Genomic DNA, 26,964 nt, shown 5'->3' on the forward strand with positions numbered 1-26,964 from the left:
CTTCCACACCCCTGCCCCCTAGCTCCGCTCCTCCAGCCTTGCCCTGGCTGCTGTCCTGCGCATCCAGCGAACAACATCTGGCGGCAGATCCTTCTCCTTCCTCGCAGCCAAGACCTAAAACCTGCTCACCTTCAGAAGGCTCCTCAAGACCTGGCTCAGTAGCGGCACCCCCTCCCCCTCAGCGCCTTGAGACCCTCACGGGCAAGTAGTGCGCTTTACAAGTTCATTGATTGATTGATTGATTTTTTTTTTGTAACATCGTTTTTATTGCAACACCAAAATAAGTGCACAGACAGTATCATTATGGCATATCCATCAAACATAGCAGGAAGGCACATTAACCATCCACTCCCCCCACCACACCAGGCACGTCTTCAGAAAGAAGACTAAGCTGCCGTCATGCTGAGTCCATTCCCTGCTGCAAAATTCAATGTCCGCGGTCACATTCACAGGAAAAAGTGGGCTGCTTTTGTAATTTTCGCCCCTCCCCCACCCCCAACAACCACCCTCCCCCCAACTTCTTACAGTCCCGAACTCCCCCCCCGTGGCAGCACTGTATGATAATCCCATTCAGAAATAAGGTCTGGTGTGTGCAAGGAGGTCCTATACATTCACTAAGGTGTGTTCCTAGGTGTGTTGGTGGGGTCAGCTGCTACCGAGTCCTCCTCCTCACCTTCCTCCTCATCATTATCATCCCGGAGTGCCTGCACCATCATTTCCCACGCTGTTGCCCTCTCCATGGCTTTCTCATCATCAGTCCTCCTAGCCATCTGGTACCTCAAAGTGCTTTCACAGGCCGCCCACCTCAGACATTCACCATACCACCGTTTATACGTGGGTCCCACTTTCGACTTCCAATTCCTCGTTATTTCCCTCTTTGCCAGGATCAGCCCCAAATCTATAAATCGGCTGGTATTTTTATTTTTAGAGGTGTGTGGAAACCAATGTAGGACCCCCACTTCCTTGGTGTACTGTATTTCCCTATCTGTAGTATTATTCAGGGCCCTCCCAACTTCCTGCCAGTATTCCCCCAAGGCAGGGCAGTCCCACAACATGTGACCCAGATCCGCCCCAACTGTATTACACCTGGGACAGGCCGCCTGTTCCACCCCAAAGTATTGTCGTATTTTCCCCGGCGTGAGGTATGCCCGATGTATAATATAAAAGTGTATAAGCTGGAACCTAGCGTTCCTTGAGCTTTTCCGCGCCCTTCGCAGCAACTGACCCCAAGTTGTATCAGGGATCTCCATTTGGAGGTCCAACTCCCATTTAGCTTTCAAAGCTGCGAGCGGCTGCAAGGCCTCCCGCAACATTCTGGAGTACAGGCAGGTTACCGCCTTAAAGGTCCCGGCTGCCATCATCGTATATTGGCACGCCATGGATGTCGCAGGTTCCTGCAAACCCTCTCCCCAGTGATCTTGCATGGCGCCTGTTACCGCTGCATGCAACAAGTAATCTCCTCGCGGGAGGTCGAACCTCTCCTGCAACTCCTGAAACGGAAGCAACGCACCATCCTCATACAAGTCGCCCAGCATTTGAACCCCAGCCTCTTCCCAGCCTAGTAATCGCGACCAGTCCCCACCATGAGGCAGGGCTGTAACCATTCCCAGCGGAATTTCCGGAGCATACATATGGCGGACACCTGCTCGTTTGCGCGCCCGGTTCCAGCAAAGTCGGAACGTCTGTTCCTCCACTGTCAAATCTCTGACCAAGAGCTTCTGATGCAGCGTGATGTATGCCAGCACATGCCGCGGGGTGCCCTCATCTCTAGAATGCTCCGGGCCTCGATACACCCTCGCGACCTCCTGAGCGAAAGTCTGCAGCTGAGCCGCCAGATAATAGCCTTCGAAATCGGGCACCGCCATACCTCCCTCATCCTTGGGTCTCAAGAGGGTATCCAGCGCGATTCGTCTCCTGCCCGTGCCCCAGAGAAACGCTATGGTCAATGATCTCAAGCGTCGAAAGACGGAGCCCGGAACCCACACCGGAAGAGTCCTAAAGTAATACAACAGCCTGGGCAGAGTCACCATCTTAAGCAGGGAGATCCGACCAGCCAGTGAGAGTGGAAGAGTGGCCCAGAAATCCATACACCCTCTCAGGGCAGTAATACAGCGATTGATATTGCCATCCAGCATATCCTTTGGGGTATGTTAGATGTAAACGCCGAGATAATGCAGACAATGCGGCTCCCATCGGAGTTCCTGCGCCGTGAGAGGGCACGGCTCTCCCTGTCTCAGAGGGAATAGACAAGATTTGGGCCAATTAACCCTCAAGCCCGACAGCCGCCCGAACAGTTCCAACAAACGTCTCGCCCCCAGTAACTCTGCTTCCGCATTATCCAAGAACATCAGTAGGTCGTCCGCATACAATGAGATGACATGCGGCCTGTCCCTGTAAATCAGCCCCGTATAATGGCGGCCAGACCTGGCTTCCGCTGCAAAAGGTTCCATCGCCAAAGCGAACAAGAGGGGAGAAAGGGAGCACCCCTGCCTAGTGCCCAGTCGTACCAGGTATTGTTTCGATACCAATGAACCCACTCTGACTCTAGCTGTGGCTTCCGTATATAGGACCTTGGTCCAGTTGATATACCCGTCCCCCAGCCCGAAACGCCTCATCACCTCATACAAATAGTCCCATTCAAGACTATCGAAGGCCTTCTCGGTATCTATAGAGAGAACGAATGGAGTAGTGGCTTCCGACCACTGGGCCCCCATCAGCCTTGTAAGCCTGCGGATATTGTGGGTAGTGTTACGTGTCGGGATAAAGCCGCATTGATCCTTATGAATCAGACCGGTCATGTGGGTCAATAATCTATTTGCCAGGATTTTGCTCAGGATCTTATAATCCGTCGTGAGCATAGACAACGGACGGTAGGACGAAAGGGCAGCGCCCTCTCTGCCAGGTTTTAACAATGGGATCATAAGGGCCTCGCACATGGAGCTCGGGAGCCTACCTCGTGATTGCGCTTCATTGTAAACCAATTGTAGTTGCGGAGCCAGATACTCCGAGTATTTGCTATAAAACTCTATCGGGAGACCGTCAAGCCCCGGAGTCTTATTTCTAGCCATCTGCTTCACTGCACTCCCTATCTCCCCGATCGTTATAGGCCGACCCAGCTCCTCGGCTTCCGAGTCCTCCAATCGTGGTAGCTGCAACCCTTCGAGAAAGGTGCCCAGCTCATCCGCCCCGCCCGTCTGTCCGCTCTCATACAAACCCTCGTAGTACGCCCGAAACCTATCCAAAATCCCGGCTTGGGTGTGGCAAAGCCCCCCTCCTTCCGCCTGAATCGCCATGATCGGCGCGCCCCGCCTGATCGGGTTGGCAAGCCACGCCAGCATCGACCCCGCCTTATCACCTTCCGCATGCGCCTTCGTCATATACGCCTTATGGTCAAAGCTACGCAGCCGCTCCAACTCCACCGCTAGCGCTTCCCTGGCGCCACTAACCCCCTCCTGAAGCTCGGGGTGATTCGGGCGTTCCCTCTCCTTCTCCCTCAATCGGCTCTCCGCCTTCCCAAGATCATCTAGCAAGGTTTTACGAGCCCCCGCAGTGTTCCCAATGCAGTGACCCCTGACCACCACCTTAAACGCGTCCCACTCCACAGCTCTGGTAGAGGCGGAGCCACTATTCTCCTCAAAGTAACGTGCTATTCGCTCCCCCAAGGCCTCCCTAAAGAGCAAGTCATCTAAGGTATCAGGTTGCAACCGCCATGTTGGCACACAGTTGATTTCCACCATCCAGTTCAGGGACAACAATAAAGGGTTGTGGTCCGACATCGTGCGGGCCAAATACTCCGCGCTACCCACTGTTGAAAGCATATGTGACGAGCTCAGAAACGCATCCAGTCTAACATGCAGGTCATGTAAATGCGAATGAAAGGAATAGTCCCTCGTGGTGGGGTGTAGTGTTCTCCAGGCGTCCCCCAGGTCCCAACTCTCCTGCCATTCCAGTCTGCGCTTCGCCACCCTGTGTACTGGGGATGTGGGCAGCGGGGGATGGGATCTATCCAAATCAATATCCACCACCGAGTTAAAATCCCCCCCCATGAGCATCGGCCCTGCCAAATAACTCGCCAGTTTGCCCGAGAGTGTCGTTAGAAAAGCGGGCAAATCTACATTTGGGGCATACACACTGCAGAGAGACACCACCCGGCCCCTGAGTCTCCCCTCCACCGCCACAAACCTACCCTCTGGGTCCACCACCGTCTTAGTGACTTGGAAAGGGACCCCCGCCCGTATCCAGATCAATGTCCCCCTCGCAAATGCCGAATATGTCGTGTTAAACAGCTGCCCCCTCCACCTTCTTTGCAGGGCAATCCCCTCCTGCTTGGTGAGATGCGTCTCTTGTAGGAAAGCTATATGCACACCCCTACGCTTTAGATACGCATGAACCTTGTGTCTGCGCACCATAGTATGGAGACCCCGCACATTCCAGGTCACACATTTCAAAGCCCCCGTACTAGCCATGCCCTCTTACACACACAGACAGAACAATAATAGCCATCGGCCATGTGCATGTGCCAACAACGTACTGCCCCCCCCTCCCACTCCAAACAAGTGAACCCCCCAACCCCCCAAAACAACCTGAGCGTCCCCAACTACTCTCGGTTCCCACCCCCCCCAGGACAGGCCCCCCCCGGAATTGGAAGCAAACCCATCCAAACTATCACAACCAACTATCCCCTCAAAGGAAGGCACTAGTATTCGCAGTCTCCACTGCGATGACCGTAAGGGCCAATAGGGCGCGGACCGATGCCGAGAGAGTTTGTTAAATCAAATCAATCCCGCACATCCCGCCCCATGATCCCCCCATAATAGTCTCGCAAAATCCCATACAACAGTAAGCTGCGCTCACGGGCACAGCGCCCTAGTGTCTGACCAGTAGGCCGCTCCTCCAGTCCAGCGGTTCATGCTTCGACTATCTCCCCAGACGTCTGCGGTGTCACTATAGGGCCTTTGGCTCCACCAAATTCTGATAGCCCCGTCTCCGACCCCGTGCCCTGCTCATCAGAGTCCGTGCCCTTCCCGGACTGGCTTCTGGTCGTGCTAGATAGGTTCACAACCGCCTGTAGGGCCGCCTTCCTCTCTGTCTCTGTCTGTGACACAGATGGTTTTCCAGTTCTCCGGCGATTTTTACGAATCCGTTGCGACTTCCTGATCGGCTGCGTCTCTCTAGCCTCCTCCGCCCTGGCCTTAGCTCCGTCCGTCCCGGCTTTATAAGTGTCCCACCAGGCCCATGCATCCGCCGAGGTCGTGAAAAAAAGCGACTTCTCATCCACCACCACTCTCAACTTCGCTGGGAAGAGCAGGGAGTATTTTATGCCCTCCCCACGGAGCTCACGCTTGAGGGACAAGAAGTTGGCCCTGAGTCTTTGGGTCTCAAAAGTGTAGTCCGGGAACATGGTGACTCTGTTGTTGTCAACTTGAAAGGGTCCCGCTTCCCTCGGTCTCTGCAGTAGCCAGTCCCGGTCTCTGTAATGGAGCAACTTGAACACCACTGGGCGAGGCGGCAGGCCCGGGGCCGGAGGTCGAGCCGGAACCCTGTGGGCCCGTTCCAGGGAGAAGAAAGGAGATAGTCCTTCTGGTGCCACCTCAGTGCGTAGCCAGTTGCCGAGGTAGCCCACCATATCATCGCCCTCAATTCTTTCCGGTAGGCCCACGAGGCGAACATTATTGCGCCTACTCCTGTTTTCCGCATCCTCGGCCCGTCTCTCCAGCACCTTCAGCCTATCTAGTGCATCCGCCATCTGCGCTTTCACAGTTGCGTGGTCCGGGGCCAATTCCTGTACAGTGATCTCCATAGATTTGACTCTGTCCTTAAGTTTATCATGATCCGCTTTCAGGAGACCCAAGCCCGTCGCCACCTGGGCGATGTCCTGCTGCAGGGCATCCTTCGTGGTCGTGATGGCCTCCAGTATACGGTCCTGCATGCGCTGGAGAGCAGACTGGTCGCGATCCGCTCCATCCACCACCTCTGTATCAGTCGCTCCGTCCCCCTTCCCCTTCGGTTTCACCATCGTGGCTGCAGCTGTTAGCGGCCCCTAGGATCCCTTTGTCCCCCACACTGTCTCCGCTCTGCAGAACTCTGCCACTGGATAGCTCCCCGGGCAATAGGATCAGGAACCCAGAATATCTTCAGGGTATGGGACTCTGCTCCGACCACACTAGATGGTTCAGTTCCCGGGGGTCCACTGCTGCCGCTGAGCCTCAAGGTGCCAGATCGTGCTCGGGTAATCGGGACCGTCGTCACAAAGCCGCCGCCATTTTAGGACTTCGTCCGCGAGCGTAATTGTGGCGGCGTTTCCCAACAGCTCGCACCAGCGTGAGGAAAGATCACCCGTGCCCGCCGAGAAAGTCAGGAGGGGCCCTCCGGTTCAGTAAACACTGCCAGTAATAGATCAGCAGGAGAATCAGGCCTCGTGCCCCCGTCGTTGCTTTGTCCAGGCCTCAGGGCGCCATCTTAGATCGACGGCATCACACCCGGTGCTGGTCTTCAAAGTCGAATTTCGGGACAAGGAACAGCTCCAGGTCGTCCACTCTGGGCGCCGTAGCTGCCGCGATGACTTCAGATTATGGATTATCCCAGTTTTACTGGAATCCGCACGGATAATCAGGATGATATTCGGGATCGGGCGCGGAGCTCCGGGCTCACGCTGCCTACCTCCTCGGCATCCAAGCCACGCCCCCATTGATTGATTGATTGATTAGGTATTTTCATTCTTTGTGTTTCTTCATTCTGGTTGGGCTGTTTTCCTTTACTTCTGTTTTTCAGTTTTTAAATTTATTAAATTGTTGTGCAGGTGTTTTGTCTTTTGCTTGTTTGCGTTAATCCTTGGCCTGCTGGGAGTGTGCCTTTCTTCTGCAGTGTTTTTTGTCCGTTTTTTGTGTGAAGTTTGGATTTACTAGCTGCCTCATGTTAGTGTCCCTATGTGATCAATTGTCTTCCCTTTTAATTCAGTGCTTGCAGGTCCTTTGTGGTGGCTTGGGCTAAGCAATTCTAGGCTTTTTTTCTTCCTGCGCTCAACGTGATGATTCTTTTTAATGCCTCACTGTGTCCCTTTTATTTTTGATGAAGTTCATCAGAGGGCTTTGCCATCTGATTTTGGGTCAGGTTGAGCTGAATTTATTGGCTTGCCAAAATCTTGCTCCATGGCGGTTCTTGCTCTTTCAGAAGTCGAATCTGTTCCTGAAACGATCAAACCTTTCAGATGGAGAACTTAGCAGATTTTGGATGAAGAGAAGCTCTTAGAGCACAGTTGTTGACAGTCTTGGTCTCCCAGAGGTAAGGGTGAACCCTTTCACAATGCCGCCGACATTTGGTGCGCCTAAGCATGTAGTGTCTCCCAGAAGAAGCCCCAATAAAGGAAAAACCACAAAGGGAAAAATCCTCCTATGAGGACTGTTATGCTCAGTAGGACAAGAACTGAGGAAATGGATACAGCAGACAAATGCAGAATGGAGAGACATTACTGGAGAAACTGTCTGGAGGCAGAACCTCCAACAAGAGCTAGACCACAGTGAGTAATCACACTGACAGGAGCAGTAACCACTAACAGGGGTGAGGAAACACACCAACAGGAGCAAAGAACACACCAACAGGAGTGAAGAAGCATTGCGACGCAAGGATGAAGAGAAAAACAACCCTTTTTATACCCCCAGTACAGGATGTTGCCTCATGAATTGGGCTGCCATCTTGCATTGGGAAGGAACCAAGTATCACAAGGGAAATGGTCACCATCTTAGTTTGTGCAAATAAAACTCCCAAGAATCCTCCCCAGGGAGTCTGGGAAAGGGAAAGACCTATGGTGGCTTCCAGCGTGGTCCCCGGGCCCAGGGTTTGCCAGATACCACACCGGCGGGCCAGCTGCCAGGAGGAACTGCCCAAAGGCGTGCATGGCGGCCCACAGGCCTCATTGCCCTGCAGGTAAATGAAAAGCTTGTCCTGCTGTAAAGCGCGGGATGTGGGAGGGGCTTTTGGGCGGGTTACAGGCCGTTATGTGGCCCACGGTCTAAGAGAAACTGCAATATAAAGCTGATTTTGACCAGTTGTGCCCCATGTAGAAATACAAGTTCCTCTAGTCTTGTGTTTTTTAGTGTATTACTGCCTGGGAACTAAGAGTTTTCTTTAGGGGCTTCTCCTAGGCACATGTGTCCGTCTGGGTGAGCTTCGTGATGACATGACTTTCAACCTTCCTCAATTGTTGTTTTACTCTGGGTGGTCAAAATGTGTTTTGGCAAAAGTAATGCTGTTTTTTCACCACCTTTGTTTGCTTTGCATATTCTGAGTCATTTATGTATTTAATGCGTGCTTGATGTATATTTTTTTCTGTGGTGCATCTCTTTCTAGTCTTTTTAGTCTTGTGCATGAATTCCTCAATCTTCGCTTCTAACAGGTGTCAACAGGGTAGTAAATTGCTGTTTGTACTTCATTTGTTTTGGGGTGTGCCATCTGCCCTCTTTGTTTGCATTTGTACGCTCATGCCTCCCTTTGCCAAGGCATATTCCTAGTCAATGTGGCGAGAGGGTGGGTTTGTGTCAAGTCCCTGAAATGCCTCCTGGCAAATCCTTGAGCTCCTTTAGTGTTGTCTACTTGTGTTGCCTGAATCTTTCAGTTGATATTGCTTGCTTGCTGGGTTGGACGTCTGTTCTTCCTATTGGTGTTCCATGTCTTGCTCCTCGGTGGTAGGTTGCTACCCAGTGCCACCTGTTTGCTGACTCAAGCAAACTCAACAATCTCAGGCTGTGTGAGCACATGAGGCTGGCCTTTGTGCATGATCTATTCTGATCAGGGCTGTTCAGGACACTGCATGCACGTTTGCAGTCTTCAGCTTGCTCACTACACACTTTCCTCATTTTTTTAGCCATTAGGATGGCCACTCATGAAACAGTCATGATACTAGAAAATGTAAGGCTTTCAGCCTCATCGTCTTGTCCATAGCTTTCCCTACTTCTCACATGTTGACATTCACACACAGACCACAAAACAGTTCACACGAGATAACCTAAATAAAACATTATTTCCACAAAATAATTCATATATCTCTATCCAGGTCTTGATAACTAGCTAACATCAATTTCTTCATCAAAGACTTCTTCACTGTGCCAAGAACCTTGCTTTAGTTAGCAAAACTATCTTATCTAAGCCCTGTCGATGTATATGCTTGTTAGCTAAGAAACAGCAAGGAGGGTTCAAAAAATGTGAAATCATGAAACACTTTGACGGAAATCTAAATCAGATGCTTATAAAAACCTGTGCTCACATGTAAGTTCTTCACTAGACAAACAAACGTAGCCTACCACTTAGACATCCTCATCAGGCCAATGAAGTAAAATAGTTATGTAAACAATTGCCATTGACCTAACTCACTAGTGCACCTTCTAATTCCACTGTACAAAGAAAAAGACACATCAATCATTCAGTGATCCAATTTTCCATTAACAAAATCCACTTTCTAAAACGTCTCTTTGTGGGTAAAATTCTTGCAAGGGAATGAGCTCCCAACTAATGGACTATAATTACCACCACCCCTTCCTGAAATCTTACCTATCAGTCTTTAAACCTACATGCAGTCGAGTAACTATCCACCCATTTAGATTATTAACAATATAAGGCCCTGCCTTCTTGTCCTCTTGGACCACTCAGCTGCGTTTCGCACCGTACTGTTGAGCATCCACACACTCCTCTACACTATATTGCCTTCATGGTCACTGACCACACCATCCTGCAGTAAATCTGCTCTTTCCTTTTAGGCTGACAATAACATGTACATTTGAGTTCTTCGAAATCACTAGGCCATTAATCTCGTCTCACTGCTAAACCTAGGAAATTCAGTTTACACATAGTCCTGCTGGTGATCCTTCTCTGCATTCCTGCGATATCCACCTACCTACTGTTATGCCAAAGACAACCATCCATACTTGGAAAAGTGTTGGAAGGAGAAATCAGGGATCAAAGACTGTGCTTAATACTGATTAAGTTAAGATGTCAGTGGCACAATTCAAGATGAATCCTCCAAAGGCTACATTTCTCCATCTTTGCAATGGAGACACAGGCCCTGAAGCAAAGAACTGGTCGAACATTGTGATCCTAGAAGGCTCTTCACCACATCTGCCACTGCATTATATCTATGAATTTTCACATAGACTGAAACTTTTCTACAATTCTGTCAATAAAAATAGCCCCAAAAGGTGACAGGTGGGCGCTTGATGGGCCCACCCTTGAAAAGTAAAAAGAAATACAAAAATGTATAGAACTAACACTGGATTGAAATGAAACTATTAATGTCAGGTGGCTGCAAATGATAGTAAAAGTAGAAACCTTAAGCTAATTATCTCAAGCTGAATCCAGAAGTAATTCATGTTCCCGATTTAACCACATGGAACCAGCACGAGATCAGCCTTCTAAGAATAATTTAATTCTGATGGAGTTTTCCGATTCCTCACCTTGTGTTAATCCCCAGATGCCCAACTGGATGCAGCAAATTTTGTCAGCAAGTTCCTGGTGTGCCAGTAGGTGGCATTGTGGGGCTCTTCATCAACTCCGTCCTGCCCTGGAAGTGACGTCGGAGCTACACGTAACCGCCATCTCTGCTCAGTGGTGTTAGTTCCTTTCTTTCTAAGGATCCAGAGCTAGCTCCCTCATTTTCACTCAGTGATAGGAAAGTATTTTTTCTAAATGTTTCAGTGTGCAAGCGTCTCCACCTAAAACTACAGGATTCAAACTCTGCAGGGACCGTCACAAACAGATGTCTATGACAGACCCTCCACAGGTTTGTCTCTGGTGTCAGCGTTCCTCACTCAACACTAAGGTGCCAATTAGGATGGCGGACGGACCTGCGTCCGTCCGCCAGCCCGAGGTGGAGGGACCGACCGCAGGGGCAGCGGCGGTCCCTCCGTTGCAATTAGGATGTGACTGCCACCCTGGCGGTCACATCCCGTATATTTTACATAGCGGCGGGTGCTGCTTTAAGCAGCACCCGCCTCAATGTAAAATATGCATGTTTACCTTTGGCATGCACAACGTGGCAGGCACCGCGTGGTGCCTGCCACCTTGTGCATGCCAAAGCAGGGGGGTACCATAGGTATCCCCCATGTGCACCCCCCAACACCCTAGGTGCTCGCAACGGGCCCCCAAAAGACCACATGCTTTTCCACAGCGGAAAAGCCGCCGTGGAAAAGCATGTTTCCGCCTGCATCGTGATATGGCTGGCGGTGTCTTGCAGACACCGCCGCCATATTTGCGTACATTAACCGCGGATCAGCGGCGGACGGACTTGTCGTCCGCCGCTGATTCCACCGCCATCGTAATGCGGCGGGTGGTGTTTTCCCACACCAAGGCGGTGAATCCGCATCCTCCAGGCCGGCGGTGGCTTCCGCCGGCCCGGAGGATGCGTATTCACCTCCATCCTAATCGGCCCCTTTGTTGTGCAATGACTTCGCCTAAAAGCGAAGGCCATCCAGGAACATGAGGCCAAGCTCTACACTGCCAGACAACACCTGACGGTGTGTAAGGGCTGGTCTCGTGTATATGCATTCTCACTCTCTAGGTAATTCTCTAAAGAGGTTGTCTTCCCATTCCAAGTTGTCTGGCAAGTCGAAGTCCAAGAAGTCAGTATGTGACCCCACTTTTTCCCGCCACTTTCGTCAAGAGAAGTCACATGGATGTCAGAGTGCCTCCCGATCTCAGTTCTGGTGCCCACTTAGTTGAAGTTCAGTGCACTTCTTCTGAAAAGTACATTTTGAAGGGCATTTCTTCTCTCTAGTGTTCTAGAATGTACTGCTGAGTTACTGTGGTCTCATTTATTCCTTGTGTGAGAATTTTGTATTACATTTTGCACTTCCCGTTATAAAATGGCATCTGTCCCCATTACAGTACCAGAGAGGGTCGTGGGATGGAAAGGCGAAACCAGACAAAATAGGGGCCTGCACGGAGCGCCTACCGAGGGCGAGTCCTCCAGGAGACCAGGAAGCCAGCAAAAAGTGCTGCAAAGCCTGCGAAACTCCAAACAGGCGATTGGGGATGGCACACTTTGAATCCCCCAATCCTAAGGAGGTGTGCGGCACGAAGACAGGGTTAAACGGGCAGGGCATAACACCCTGCCTCATGAAGGAGTACATGCAGATTGGTGTACACAAAGAGCCTCTGTTCTTTTTACACCAGGACGGCTTATGCCTTAGTCATTTCTAAATCTCTGCAGTACTCAGAATGGTAATAACCAGGACCATCGTGCTGCCTAAAGAGTTCGGTTCGCACATATTTTGCATAGGACCTGCAACAACAGCAGCGGTTAGTGGGCATAGCAAACTGTGCATTAATCATATAGGCCACTGGGCTTCAAGCGCCTTTAAAGGTTACATCTGGCCCATGGGTTTCTGAGCTGTGTTTCTCTTGAAACAGGGACCTCCGAAGTCATGCGTAGAGTGTGGATCCCAGACCATTCTTATATCGCGACAGCGCAACAGTGGGCGGTGACGCACAAATACTACAAGTGAATTTGTTTGCTGAAATTGGAGGTGACTTGGATGACATACCCAGGCATGCGATGGGCTCACCTGCTATCCGCCATCCATGATGCCCTGTAACAACTGATGCAGTACTAGCACACCACCTGAGGGGAAACGATCAGCTGGCCTGGGAAAATAGGACTTGCTGGGGGCAATGACATCCAGTCTGACAGCAGTTGCTAAACTGGTCCACCCGGTGGACCTCATATGGTCTAAGGTCGAATGGAGCAGGGCAATAGACCACATGGCAGTGGAGAGGTCTAGGAGAAGCGGAACATATCCTAGGCAAAGGTATGCAGGATGAATGGTTGGGGTTTCATGAGGCACAGGCTGATCAACCTTAGGACGTTGGGCTATTACGAGGTGGACGATGTTCACTTGACCGGGGTGGGTATGGCCATGCTCTTACTCATTATAGCGGGGTACTGGAACAGCTAGGCTTCTCACAGGCGAGCAGGGCAAGGGGGGAGCTGCATGCGGCCGGGGAACCACAGGCAGCATGGCGGAGACAGCATACAAAGACAGCCACAAAAAGCCCAATAGCCATGGAGGAGTAGTCGCTCAAACCGTGTCCTTGGGATGCCTCATGGCATGAGCACTGGGAGCAGATGAATGGCCGGCGAAGGGTCAGCAGCAGGCAGACACGGCACTTGCAGCCCAGGCAACGCCTGACTGCCACCCACAGAAAACTCAGTAGCAAGGGAAGCCTAGAGGCTGCGAACTCTAGACATCTGCTAAGGAGCCGTCCCTCAGGGGCTGTGCGCGAAGTGCTGTCATTGGTAATATGGACCAATTAATCAAGGCTGTTTGATAAGAAGGACAAATGTGATGAAGTATTTAAGTCATAGAGCGTACAAATGGCCAGTAATTTTGGTCCATGTGTTTTGATATGTTTTTGAATAAACTGCGACTGTTATGCACCACCAGTGGCTCCACTTCTGTTTACGGGATGGGGAAAGGGTGTGCTTAAGGATGACCGGAATGGGACTGGTGCTCATTCGCACATCTGGAAGGAGTTATCTGCACACTTTCAAAATAACTATTCATCAACTTTATTCTATTGCTAAATTTGCTTCTTTCTAGTCAAGGTCATGCAAGGAATGCAGAAAAACCAAAGTGCATTACACTCAAATAATTTTATATTTAAAAAAATATTTGTTTTTTGTAGATGCCATGTGAAATATCTTTGTAACGCGCACACACACAACAGCACAATCCACCTACAACATTTACATGCACTTTATCACCAACAAGCCAGTAAGAAGCACTTATAGAATGACAAAAATGAAATCTTTTGTTCTGCACAATTTTTTAAAACGTTTATGTTGCCCTTGATTCCATGGCTTTATGTCAGTATTTTTAATAAAATAGTTAGATGAAAGGAAACCGAACTGTTCGGAATTCCTTGAAGGCTTGCACAGAGAAAATGTGACTGCTGACAATAAAGCAGGTATCATTCATTTTCTGACGTGAGTGTGCGCACCCTCTTAATGCCTGTGTGCAATGTTATGAGTAAAACTGTGCAGCCGCGCATCCGGGAGGGAAGAGTGGTTGGGAGTACATGTGGTCCCATAACCTGATTGCTGCTAGAGGCAAGGTTGCCAAAGCCAATCGTCGATGACCTTAAGGATGGTGGCCGAGCTCTTGACAGTAATGGGCCAAATTCCACCCTGAGCCACACACAGAAACTTTCATTCATTGTGGCAGTTCTAGACACGGGGCCTAAACCAAAATCTGAACCAGCTTGTTGATCAAAATATGATGACCAAGACTGTCAGAGGTGTCTGAGAAATGCCTTGCTTGGGAGATGAAGTTATTATTTTTTTTAATAGTTTTTGAAAACCTTTATTATGCACTGTCAGAGAACAAATACGGGCCTACAACCATCCGGCCGGCCTCGAAACTTTTGTAAGCATTGTTCCAAACATACTTCAACTCAGCAGCACTTCAGTATATAAAAGCATTCAACATGTGTTACACTAAATTCCACGTGCCACCGAGTATCAGGAGAAGTTAAGGTTAATTTTCAAAATATTTTTTAATATATAAGGAGATACAGAAGCTAAGAAGGATCAGTGTACATAGAGTCCATCTAAGAAGTAAGCGGGCAACGTCTATCAGTTGAAAATCCAACGAGCAGTAAACATAGCCAAAATGGCGGCACAGGGATAGCACAACAGGATAATTAAGCACAAAGCATGGTGCACGCCAGCCGCTACCCATCTAACACCAAACCACCCCACTGACCCAGGAAGGAGCAAAAGAAAAGAGATAAAACAAAGGAGAAAAATAAGGCCCATAGAAACAAAAGCGAACCAAAGAAGACCCCCCCCCTACCCCCCACCCTACACGCATGTGGAAAAGGAGCCCAGATTACTACCGATGCCCAGGCCGCTGGCGCAAACCGCCTCTTAGTTCCCATGTTGAATAGTTACCAAATAAAGAGACGGGCGCTGGAAGCAGGAATCAAGAACAGAGTTTAATTCTCATGAGGAGAGCCAGTCATTTCGGACACGAAACACGGTGTCTTTCAGGAGGTGCTCTAACAAGTGAGCTGAGACTCTTGCTTTTATACCTTACAAAACACTTGATAGTACAATCAGGACAGTGTGACGCAAAAGAAAGACATCCCTATAATCCTCGTGTCAATCCTACCCCACATATGTTCACAATGAGGACCCTTGACCTGCTGATAAGAGGGGTGGGCAATCACGCAGCCGAGTGTTCCGTAGGATGTGTACGCCTGATCATAGCCCAGGGGGTGGGGTGGCTAGGATCAATAGTGGTTCCTTTGAAGAGGAGTGACTTCATACAATAAGGGCAGTAAATGGTATCTCCTGGCTTAGGCGATGGCCTCGGACATGTGTGGTCAGCCGGACTCGGGGGAAGGGGTCAACAAAGGAGTGGTATTCATGCCTTGTGGGCAATCGAGCGCGGAGGGAAGGCTTGTCAACAGAGGGGCATTCATGGAAGGAAAGGAGGTGTTGGTCAGGCGCGGTCGTGACCCTCAAGGACAGGGCCTTGCAGAAGAAGAAGAAGGTTTGTGACTTGCCCATGTGAGGAGAAGGGAGGGGTAGCCAGGGCGGACACAGGGACGGAGTCACACAGAGAGAGAGAGAGAGATCTGATGACCCGCACATGAGAGAGCGGGGGCAGTCAGGTGCAGCTGGGGAGGGCTACGTCAGCCAGGGCGAAGGATGCCTCTTCAAGAGGGAATGGGGGGGTTTTGTGCGGGTCAAGCAGGAGAGTTGCCTTTCACAGCAGGGTCGCGCAGAGGGAGAGGGTTTCATGGTCTACGCATGAGAGAGGGGGTTTAAGATACGCGCAGGAAAAGGCCATGGTGCCTAGAATGGCTGTACATATGCATAGGGGTATGGGCTCTTACTGGCAGGGTGATACGGTCAATAGTTTACAGTATTCATGGTGCTCACAGGGAGAGGAGTGGGAGAAGAAGGGGAATGAATGCTGTCTATGTACATCAATTTCTTCAACTTTCACAGTCACCCCTTTTTACATAACAGCAGTCATTTTTGCAATTGATGGGTTTACAGGTGGACAGGCATCGTTGATGAATTAGCATTTTGTCGATACTAACATTTGGCGTACAATCATAGACAGTCGAGGTGATGGGCAGAATGCAGCACATAGGAAATTGCATTTTCGTTGTGTTCCTGACAATTAAACGCACTACATAGTATAAATCCTTCTAACTTAAAGATGTGACCAATGAACAGTTTTGACCAGGTAGTTGAGAGCGGAATTCAGTTCAATACACAAGATTTCTTCGTCACAGTGTCTTTTTATCATTGAGCCATCACTGGTAGGCTCTAGTCCGTGTACTTTCGTTGGCGCTGTTGAGCACCGGCGGGGGAGCTATAGGTCCAGCTCGGTTCTATCCTTACACGTTGCAGGGTGCGGTCAGTCCTCTGCTGTTAGACCACAGTCCTGTTCCCTAAACAATCCGTTTGGCGGCGCCTTATGCTCGGCACCTATATTTCTGTGGCAACACCCTATTCCCATTTGAAGGCAGTTCTTCCCTTTGGCAAAAAGTCACGCGGAAAAGAGGGTGAGTGTGATTCAAATAGTCGATAGGAGAGAGAGGGCGGAGTTGGGTCAGAGTTCCTGGGACACACAAAAGGGACCAAGGGAGCAAAGGATAACAAGCAGGCAGGCCCATCAATCGAGCCCAAAGAAGGGGGACGGAGACTCCAGGCACACGTGGGTTAGCAGACGGAGGGCTTCAAGGCGGCCCGTCATTTTTCATTTTCCACGTTGAAATTGCGGTCTCGTCCCGTATCCTGTTGCTCTGCAGCTCCACCTTTGGTCGAGGTCACACGTGTCCCAAGATCTGCAGTCAGGCTGTACGTCGCATCTGACCCATCTCCTTCGGTGATCGTGAATCTTTGAATAGGTACAAGACAAGGTTTTAGAGAAATGGCAGAAGAAGATATCTACGCATGTGAATTCCTCCCTCAATTCTACGCATTTGGGAGATACGCTCACTGGTCACAGTCAGAGGTCCATTACTAAGCAGTGCATGTGTCAGCATTCCTACTGAGTTCATGGCAGGTTTATTCATCGTCCTATTTATAACTCAAGTGAGGTAAATGAGATTCCCATCAACTGTGCATTACATCATATTCAACATTACGGAGCATTTCCCTTCAGGACTGGCTAACCTTTTCAAACAGGGCGGGGGTGCCATCATCGAGAGTCAGGCAAAACAGGGTTTTCTCGAGGGTCAACAGCTACTCATGGTCATCATGTTTATATCCGGGACAGCAACTGGGGTCTATCAAAAATGGGGCGGGGATGCTTCGGGCGCTTGCGCTTGGGTGCAAAAGGGGGTGGGGCGATCTGGGCATTGGGGTTCAATCTAGACGTTGGCGTTCGTCTCTGAAGAACAGACATAAGGTGCCATTGACATACAGTTCCCCTATAAATGGCCAGATTTGGGGGACTTTAGTCGTCTTACCTGTCCTTTCCTTTTTCAGCCAATTCAAGTTCATTCATTTTGCAGAAAGGAGAGGCAGTAATATGGCGAGATACAATCATTTTAGTTTCGGTCAATTTCGTTGAACACCTTCGCGTTCAATATGTATCAAATCAGACTGGTGCCGGTGGGGCACAATTTTACCAAAAAGAGGGAGAGAAAATAGGGAGACTCTCATAGAGAGTGAGAGTCGTCCGCAATCTAAACGAGCCATTCGGTACACGTATGACATGTAGAGAGAGAGGGAGAGAGAGAGAGAGAGATAAGGGGTGGTGAGAGAGAGAGAGAGAGAGAGAGAGAGAGAGAGACGTGTACGAAAATAGGTCATTTAGTGCGCTCACAACACAGAACAGCAAAGGTCAGGTAACACGCAAATACAGACAGAGGGAAGACATAAATCCGTACATTACATACACACAAACTCAGACAGGGAAGACGGCACATGCATTACACATATATAAGACATTCACGACAAGACAGGAAACAATTGTTAGCCAACAAGATCTGTTTTATATCCTACATATCTTTACTATCCTATTTATCTACGTGCTTAGCTCTTTTTACCCTTCCCTCCTTTTCTTTCTCGCCCGTTATCTCTGTGAGTGTTCTCAATTGCCAATACTTACACCTCGGTTGGTCGGTCAGAAATTAACCTGGTCGCGCTATTTACCCATGGTTGGATCTTAAACCATTTTTCAGTTCCTTCCTTTGGTGGGAAGTTCTCCAGGCTGAGGCAACGGCAAGTATTGATCGGGAGAACAGTCGGACAGCTTGGCTATATCTATAAGAGTGTGAGAAAGGGGGCAGTGCATTTTGAACATCAGCAACATTTCTAACTTCCCAGACGGGTGGTGCCGTGGTAGCCCTTACCCGTATATTTTTCTTTGTCCTTTCCCTACCTAGTCAAACGTCCAGTTATATTATTTAACGCGTCATTTCTAGTCAATTTTTCGTCATTCAGTACCTGTCCAGTTTCTATGTCAGTCCATCCTCCCAGTTGCTATGTTCTAAGGAGGAACAGTCATGTTTAAGTCTACGTCTTTTAAAAACTTATCGTTATGAGGACTATGCACATATTCCCTCCTTCCCTTTTCGTCGGTGGTTCGACCATCGCTCTCCCATATTTCAGCCGACGTTCTGACGTGACCTGCAGAAGGGAGGAAAAAGAAGGGGTGGGGGGCAGCATTCAAAGTACATCAGCATGCAGTAGTCCGAAAATGTTTTTACCTACCACATACTCGACCTATCTCCGCGTACTGCATTTCTTTACCATCTCGGCGTTTAAGCCCAGAGGGACCAGCAATGTCAGATAGATAATCATTGACGATCTGCGTATCTACATGAGTTACTTGGTCGTAACCCTCTTTGTCGGGTGCAAGGGTGACGGTCAGGTGGCATTTCTGTGGTGTCGTTTTAAGGGTGTCTAAAACACTTTTCTGGCTGCCTGTGACACATAATGTAGCTGCTAAATATCTGATCCTTTTTGATCTACATCTTTCATCATACTTATTCTTCGCTCACAGTAGCAAGACATCCAAAACTCATTAATGCAACTGCTACAACCATGCTTTCTTTTTCAAAATACTTTTAATAAAAAGTGTTGAGGTACAAATACAGGCCTACAACTCAGTGGGCCGGCTACGAAGCAGATTGAAACTGTACATAAGAAGAACGAAGCTGGTGGCAGTTCATTGCATAAAGTGCAGCAGTGCAATAAAATCGCATTAAACTTCCCTACAGAGCAAGCATGATGCATGTCAGTAATTCATCTTTAATAAATTCATAAATTCATTATCCAATGTTCATTCATTACCTAAATTACACCAATTCATTTTCCAAATCATAATCAGTACCCACCCTAAGTCAGTTCATTGTCCAAGCACATACTCAATATCCTTCGTATCTACTTTCATTATCCAAAAAAAACTACATACATATCTCGGGGCAAAAAGCTGCGTGGTCAGGGTGCAACAAAGTTTATTCAAAAAGTCTTATTTTGTGTCGGCGCCATTTTGGGTGGGGTCAGGCGAGTTCCAGCACAGTCAGAATATCTCCAATGACTCGTGGTTGGACCAGAACCTTCCGTTGGAAGTTCAAAAAAGTTTTGAATCATGTGGTTAACAGTTCTAACAATATGGACCATTAGTCAAAGAGTGGGGAGGGCGGCAACAATTTTCCTACCGGGTCATTCTGGTGTTCCACCGGAACTGAACAAGTCTGTGCCGTGGCTGCATTTTAGACATTTCCTATCCGAGGCTGGCGCCGGCAGGAGTTGCACCGATGTCGTGGTTCCCAGTGAGGGGGCGGGGGCGCCCATGCGGAGGGATCGGGGTGCCCCCCGGCTCTCATAGAATCTTCAAGGTTGAGGAGAGAAGGCATGGGGTGCGTGTCCGTCCTGGGCAAAAGACCGCTTTTTGATGTTGACCCTCTTTAAGTAAGAGCATTGGGGTGTCGCTGGAAGCCTCCACCTGGAGGGAGGTGGGGGAGGCTCGTTCGCGCCGCCTCCCCCTTCCAGCGACCCCGCGCCGTTCCTCGGCTCCGTCGCTTCGACATTGGCCGTGCTGGCTATTGAAGATGGGGGGGTGGTCGGCGGCTGAGGCAAGACAGCCCCCCCTTTTCTCTTGACATGTGGCGGGACTACCTGTAACTATGCAGGCGATGGCATGTGGCGGGACTACCTGGAACTGTCAGGCGTTGGGTGTAGTTGCGGCCATTATTGCACAAAGAAATGCCGCCATCCTTGCCTTGGCTTCGCCCATCAACGAAAGCCGGATCGGGTGAGAGAGAGGGGTGGTCGGTGGCCGAGGCAAGACAGCCCCCTCTCTCCCCGCGGCCTGCAGGGCGGCAGAAGAGAAGAGATGGAGAGGTCCTTGTCATTCTTTGGACCGCCTGCCCAACATCATCTCCTACTGACCGTGGCCAGGCGGGCCCCTCGTGCCTCGAGGCCTCGCCTTCCGGATGGGCGTAACCGCGGACCTGTTGCATTTCGGGAGCTTCCGGAATGGGGGTAGGTACCTATTGAATTGTTTCTATTTCATGTGACCGTTATTTTGGGCGTGGCGGGCAATGAGGCAGACATGTTGGGAGCAGGAATAGGCAGTGAAGCCTAGCTACCTCGTGGCTATTTTTGTTGACAAACTTTTCGCCATTTTACTTTTCTTATTACGAACTATTTCTAATGTTTCTTATTTTTAGTGAAGTCAAAAGCTCATCAGGGGTTTACTGACTTAGCCTGATTTCTTTTTCTTTTTCTTTCTCTTCCTTAGCGTGTTTCGAGCTAAAGTTTTCTGTTAGTAGGGAACGGTGATCACTTCATATTTTTATGTGTCCTTTTCACTAGGGGGTACTTCTGGACGGACCAGACGAGTTCCCTCCAATAAATGGTCCGGGGTGGAACGAGATTATCGATCAAAAAGGGGAACATATATTCCTTTATTAGGGTATCATCCTGGACAGACCGAGCGATGTACTTCCACTTACTAGGGTAGCCTCCTGGACGGACCAGATGGTCTACTTCCACTAAATGGCCCATGAGCGGGGAGCATATGTCCTCCATAAGGGTAGTCTCCTGGGCGGACCATGCGAGCTACCCCCCAAATAACCAAACAGTGGGGAGTGGGTAGGACTGACGAATTCACAAAGGGGCATAACCTACCCTTTACTACTTGCAAAGACTAGATAGAATATTTCTACTCCACGTTGTTTGCAGGCAGAAAATACCTCAAACGAAACAATTCCTGGAACAACAATGTCCAGGCAACCAACCAATCAGTGGGGAGAAAAACAGGCATGACGGATTACAACGGGGACAAACGTCTGCATTACCTGCCCTTCGCTATCCAGAAAGGAAGACAGAATATTTCTACTCGTCTCAGTTTGTAGACAGGGAAGATCTCAAAGAGCAACAATCGATTATTAATCGATTTCAAACAATCAGTGGGGAGAAAGGTAGGCATGACGGATTACAACGGGGACAAAGTCTGCATTACCTACCCTTCTCGATCTGCAAAGAGGGACGACGTTCCTATTCGCCGCTGTTTGCAAACAGAGAATGTCTCGTTCTCCAAAAGAGAACCAATATGTCAAGTAGCCTTCAAAGCTAAATGAACCAATACCAACAATATCAGTATACAAATACCGATTCCAATACAATCAATCAATCAATCAGGTGGATAGAACCACCCTACCAATCAGGCGTAAAAACACCCTACTTAATCTTACCCGGACCGGACCATACGGACAGTTCTTCGACTTCCTCCTCCAGCGCTCGATCGTTCTCTTACTCCATGTAGCATTCCTGTGGGATTCCAGTCAGGACAATAGGTCACTCAAGAGAGGTCCGTTCAGAATTGGCGAAGTTCTTTTGATCGGCAGCCGGGCTAGGGCCCTCTCAAGGCAGGTATACTCCGATCATTTTAGATGTTCGCTTCTTCGTCTGGATCTCTCTTACCGAACCTTATGTCACTGATGGACCCCGCGTTGGGACGCCAATTGTGGAAAAGGAGCCCAGATTACTACCGATGCCCAGGCCGCTGGCGCAAACCGCCTCTTAGTTCCCATGTTGAATAGTTACCAAATAAAGAGACGGGCGCTGGAAGCAGGAATCAAGAACAGAGTTTAATTCTCATGAGGAGAGCCAGTCATTTCGGACACGAAACACGGTGTCTTTCAGGAGGTGCTCTAACAAGTGAGCTGAGACTCTTGCTTTTATACCTTACAAAACACTTGATAGTACAATCAGGACAGTGTGACGCAAAAGAAAGACATCCCTATAATCCTCGTGTCAATCCTACCCCACATATGTTCACAATGAGGACCCTTGACCTGCTGATAAGAGGGGTGGGCAATCACGCAGCCGAGTGTTCCGTAGGATGTGTACGCCTGATCATAGCCCAGGGGGTGGGGTGGCTAGGATCAATAGTGGTTCCTTTGAAGAGGAGTGACTTCATACAATAAGGGCAGTAAATGGTATCTCCTGGCTTAGGCGATGGCCTCGGACATGTGTGGTCAGCCGGACTCGGGGGAAGGGGTCAACAAAGGAGTGGTATTCATGCCTTGTGGGCAATCGAGCGCGGAGGGAAGGCTTGTCAACAGAGGGGCATTCATGGAAGGAAAGGAGGTGTTGGTCAGGCGCGGTCGTGACCCTCAAGGACAGGGCCTTGCAGAAGAAGAAGAAGGTTTGTGACTTGCCCATGTGAGGAGAAGGGAGGGGTAGCCAGGGCGGACACAGGGACGGAGTCACACAGAGAGAGAGAGAGAGATCTGATGACCCGCACATGAGAGAGCGGGGGCAGTCAGGTGCAGCTGGGGAGGGCTACGTCAGCCAGGGCGAAGGATGCCTCTTCAAGAGGGAATGGGGGGGTTTTGTGCGGGTCAAGCAGGAGAGTTGCCTTTCACAGCAGGGTCGCGCAGAGGGAGAGGGTTTCATGGTCTACGCATGAGAGAGGGGGTTTAAGATACGCGCAGGAAAAGGCCATGGTGCCTAGAATGGCTGTACATATGCATAGGGGTATGGGCTCTTACTGGCAGGGTGATACGGTCAATAGTTTACAGTATTCATGGTGCTCACAGGGAGAGGAGTGGGAGAAGAAGGGGAATGAATGCTGTCTATGTACATGAATTTCTTCAACTTTCACACGCATGCAGAGGCTATGGCCTACCCCCCGCCCCCTAGCAGTGTGCCTGTCGCCCAAAAAAGAGTACCCGAAATGCAGAAACCAAGTAAAGAGAGGAAAGAAAAAGAATTCTATAATATCGGAGGAGGGCCACGCGAATATATTTAAAGCAATCAATGTGCGCAACCACGGCCGCCCATCCCCGGGCCCCAAGACCAGTACAGAACCAACACCCAACTCCCCGGTATGTGCATTATAGTTCCAGCAATAAGCACTTCAGCAGGCAAAGAAGAAAGAAACAGCCTCAACCCAACCCCTTACGGTCCAATGTGCCAACAGAGTCCAACTGCGCGGTAGCCATCCTGGGTGGGGTAAGCAGACGAAACGACCTCAGCAGAGTAGAACGCTGACCGCCATGGATTGTCCAACACGAAGCCCAGCATGTTGCGATCGTACCAGGAGGAGGACCACGCAGCATTAGTCCGCCAAGAAAAGTCAACCAAAGCAGCAGCATCAGTTCCAGGGGAAGATAGCAAGTTCCACCAGTAGACCACAATGAAGCTGCCGGGCATGGCTTTTGGAGAAGATTCCCTCGCCGCCGCAGGAGACCATGAATATCAGACGTCTTCCCGGTTAATACATGTAGCGACACGGCGGAGGCAGGATCCTGTGCCAGCAGCGCAACAGTGGACAGCTGAGTAGGCAATCCGCAGTAGTAGGGCATAGGGTGTGGCGTAGCGCCCAGCACTCGCATGCAAGCTTGGTCGGTCGGAGCCACAAGGGATGAAATAGCGTCCAGACGGTCCACAAGGTCTCGAACAACAGCACAATGGGCAGCACGTAACTCACCCAGGGCTCCCATAACATCGATAATCCGCAGGGGCGTCTCAGGAGATAGGGGTACAGCAATTCCCTGTACGTCGGGCATACCAACAAAAAGCGGTGCTCGAGATTGAGCGCCGTCATCCCAAGGGACCAGTCGATCCTCGAGTTGCCACTGCACACAGTGCTCACAGGCGTGTGCCAGGTCTTGAAGCAGGACGCCATCGCCCCTTACAGTTAGCCGATCACCCCGCCGGCGCTCACCGCAACATAGCCAAACAGGGGGCACAGGGGCAGTCCAGTCCATTTCTACACCCCTCACGATGTCGGGGCGATGCAAGCGATAAACGGGCTCCAGCAGCACCCTGGGGCAGCCTCTTGCAAATAGTGAGTGGCAGCTCTCTAAAATGGCGGTCACCGCGTTAGATGAAACAGTGTATCGGGCCTAGCCGTCTGAGGGCCGGGGAGACGATAGATTGTATCGTTCTCAGCTGTGGGAGCAGACTTGAAGGGCAGCGGAGCAAGAGGGGCTGCCGCGGCGAGGAATTCAATGCAGCAGTCGTGCCTCACCAGTCAGTGCCGCCCAGCCCGAGATGGCCGCTGTTGTTGCTCCCAGGGCCGGCCACACATGCAGAACAAAGACCCGATCTCCGCCGCGAAGCACCAGGGAAGGGCGAGGGCACTCCGTCACCGTCACTGCACGGAACGCAAAGGTAAGCACATCCTGAGAACCGGGTTCGTCTCCCGACTCCGGTAGCACCGATCAGATTCAGGATCTCTGGCAGGATAGAACAGAAGACGGGAGGAAAGCGAGAGGGTCGGCGGGGCCGAGGAATCAGGCGGCCATCATGGTTGCTAGCTAGGCTCCTCCTCGAAGTTACATTTCTTGACTATCAAGAAGAGCTGGTTCAGAAAGAGCCTACCTTAAACCTATTCTGAGTTGCCTTTGATCAGGCTCACACCTTAGTCTAGATTGCATGGTTTCTTTCATGTTTCTCTCCATTTTACTCCACCTATATTTCTGCCATTGCTCTTTAGGAGAATACATTCATATCCAAACTCCATGGCTCTTCAGTTGCATACATTTATTTATTTATTAATTTATTTAGCAGTTCTATATAGTGCGCCCCATATCTCCAGAGCGCTGGATCACTTTACATCGTGGAGACCTTATATTATGACCTTCAAGAAGAGACAGTATGCAGATAACTAAATAAACTGGAGGAGGTTGAAAATTGATTTCTACATAAGAGTTGTGTGTCTTCTTTAGCAGTTTTACACCTTGATATGGAAGGAAGGGTTCAAGTAACATAGGATTGAGAGGCAGTGGGGAGGGCAACAGTATACTAACCACAAAGAGAGTTTGAAGTTTATTTGGAAATCCAAGTAGGATCGCTGAGTTGAGAAGAAGACGTAAAATGGGGGTTGGTTGAATCCAAGGGTGAGCCTCTTTGGAATAGTAGGGTTTTCATTTATTTCTCACAGGAGTAATAGTCTGGATTTGTTCATAGTATGAGTGAGAGGGAGTTCAAGGCCTTCACAGCACTTCCAGTGAAGGACTGGGCAAGGGTTCACTATTTCTTGAAGAGAGGAGTTTCCAAATGTAGGGAATCCATGCTTCCCAGAGGTCGTCCTGTCCTGGGGGTGTAAGGTTTCCAGATAGGCATTTGGAAGTGCCTGTGTGGAGGGCTTTGAGGACAATACAGCCCAGTTTGAAGATGCTCCCTGTTTCCATAGGTAGCCATTGAAGAGTGATGAGTACAAATGTAGTTAACCGCTAGACCTATGTTACCATGATGTGCAAGTCAGGCTGGGGAGAGACTCTTTCCCAAGAGTAAGTCTCAGTTTGCTCAGAGACATGATGCTTTTGTGTGAATATTTGTGTATTTCCGCATTGACGTTATCTGTTTCTCAGCTGTAGTTCACCTTATACTGAGAGAGCAATTGCAACCTCCTTTGACATTGCAATGCATTTTATAATGCTCTAAGCAGGTTCCATGTTTACAGTGTTAAGGGCCTTGTGAGCAAACCCTCTGTGTCATTCAGTCCTCAAGAACTTGAGATGCATCTAGCTTCACTTGTGGAATGCCTGTGCAGCACCTGCAGAAAAATGAAGCATCAAGAAAACAACCTTATTTTCCTAACCTTGACATTGTTGCATTCTTTGTACTATTAGCCATAGATATAAGCGGTCAGGGAAACTAAAATAGCTGTTCTTTACTATATCTGCAACATAACCTCAAGAGCATGCCTCACTCCAGTTCCTTGGGGAAAGGAGATACGAGCACTTCTCCTGGGAAAAATAGACTTCCACCAAGCAGGTTACAGCCATCTCTTTCCACATTTTGTGAGCACCTTCCTCGGAGCTCACATAGCCTCAGCACCGACTGTAACACTTTGAGTCAAAATGAGCTGAAGGGTCTGGAGATACCCATTTAGAGCAATGCTGTGAACATGCAAGAACTGCAGATATCAGTAATGAATGACCCAATGACATCTCAGCTTTGAAACAGGTATTCCACTTGTACCCCTCTTGATGTTTGGGCACCTGAGCACTTGGAGAGGAAGACACCTACACTCACTCTGGCGGCAGCAAGACTCCCCTTGAGAGACAAGGAATGCCCAAGCGAAGAGAATAAGAGTTATGTTAATAAGGCATCATGGGAACAAGCTGATACATTTTCATGCACTCTGGGTCAAGTAAATAGTACACAGAAACAATGAATGTGCAGACACTGGCTTGCACTGGGACAGGACCACATTAACCCACATATTGTAACTGGCAGCAAAGCCCCCCTGGCCGCACTTGCAAAGGTTAGGAAGAAAGCCACAAAACACAACCCCATACAGTGTGCCTGTCCGTTAGAAAACCGAGACCAAGCAGACAGCTGTCTGTACCCTGTGGCCAAGAAGACACTGGTATGCATTACGCAACGTACACCAGTGGCTCTGTCATGAGTTTGGTGAAAGTTAGAAAGACCAACTACTCCTCTTTAGAACTAACACTCTTAATACAACTCACAGACCACAT

General features: G+C 49.6%; 1 protein-coding gene across 1 annotated transcript in view; it reads left to right on the forward strand.

Annotated features, from left to right (window-relative positions):
* The window catches only part of VPS9D1 (VPS9 domain containing 1), a 339,137-nt gene that overhangs the window by 214,571 nt on the left and 97,602 nt on the right, over window positions 1-26,964 (forward strand). The window lies entirely within an intron of this gene.

This window comes from Lissotriton vulgaris, chromosome 12 (assembly GCF_964263255.1).
Source record: "Lissotriton vulgaris chromosome 12, aLisVul1.2, whole genome shotgun sequence".
Lineage (NCBI taxonomy): Eukaryota > Metazoa > Chordata > Amphibia > Caudata > Salamandridae > Lissotriton > Lissotriton vulgaris.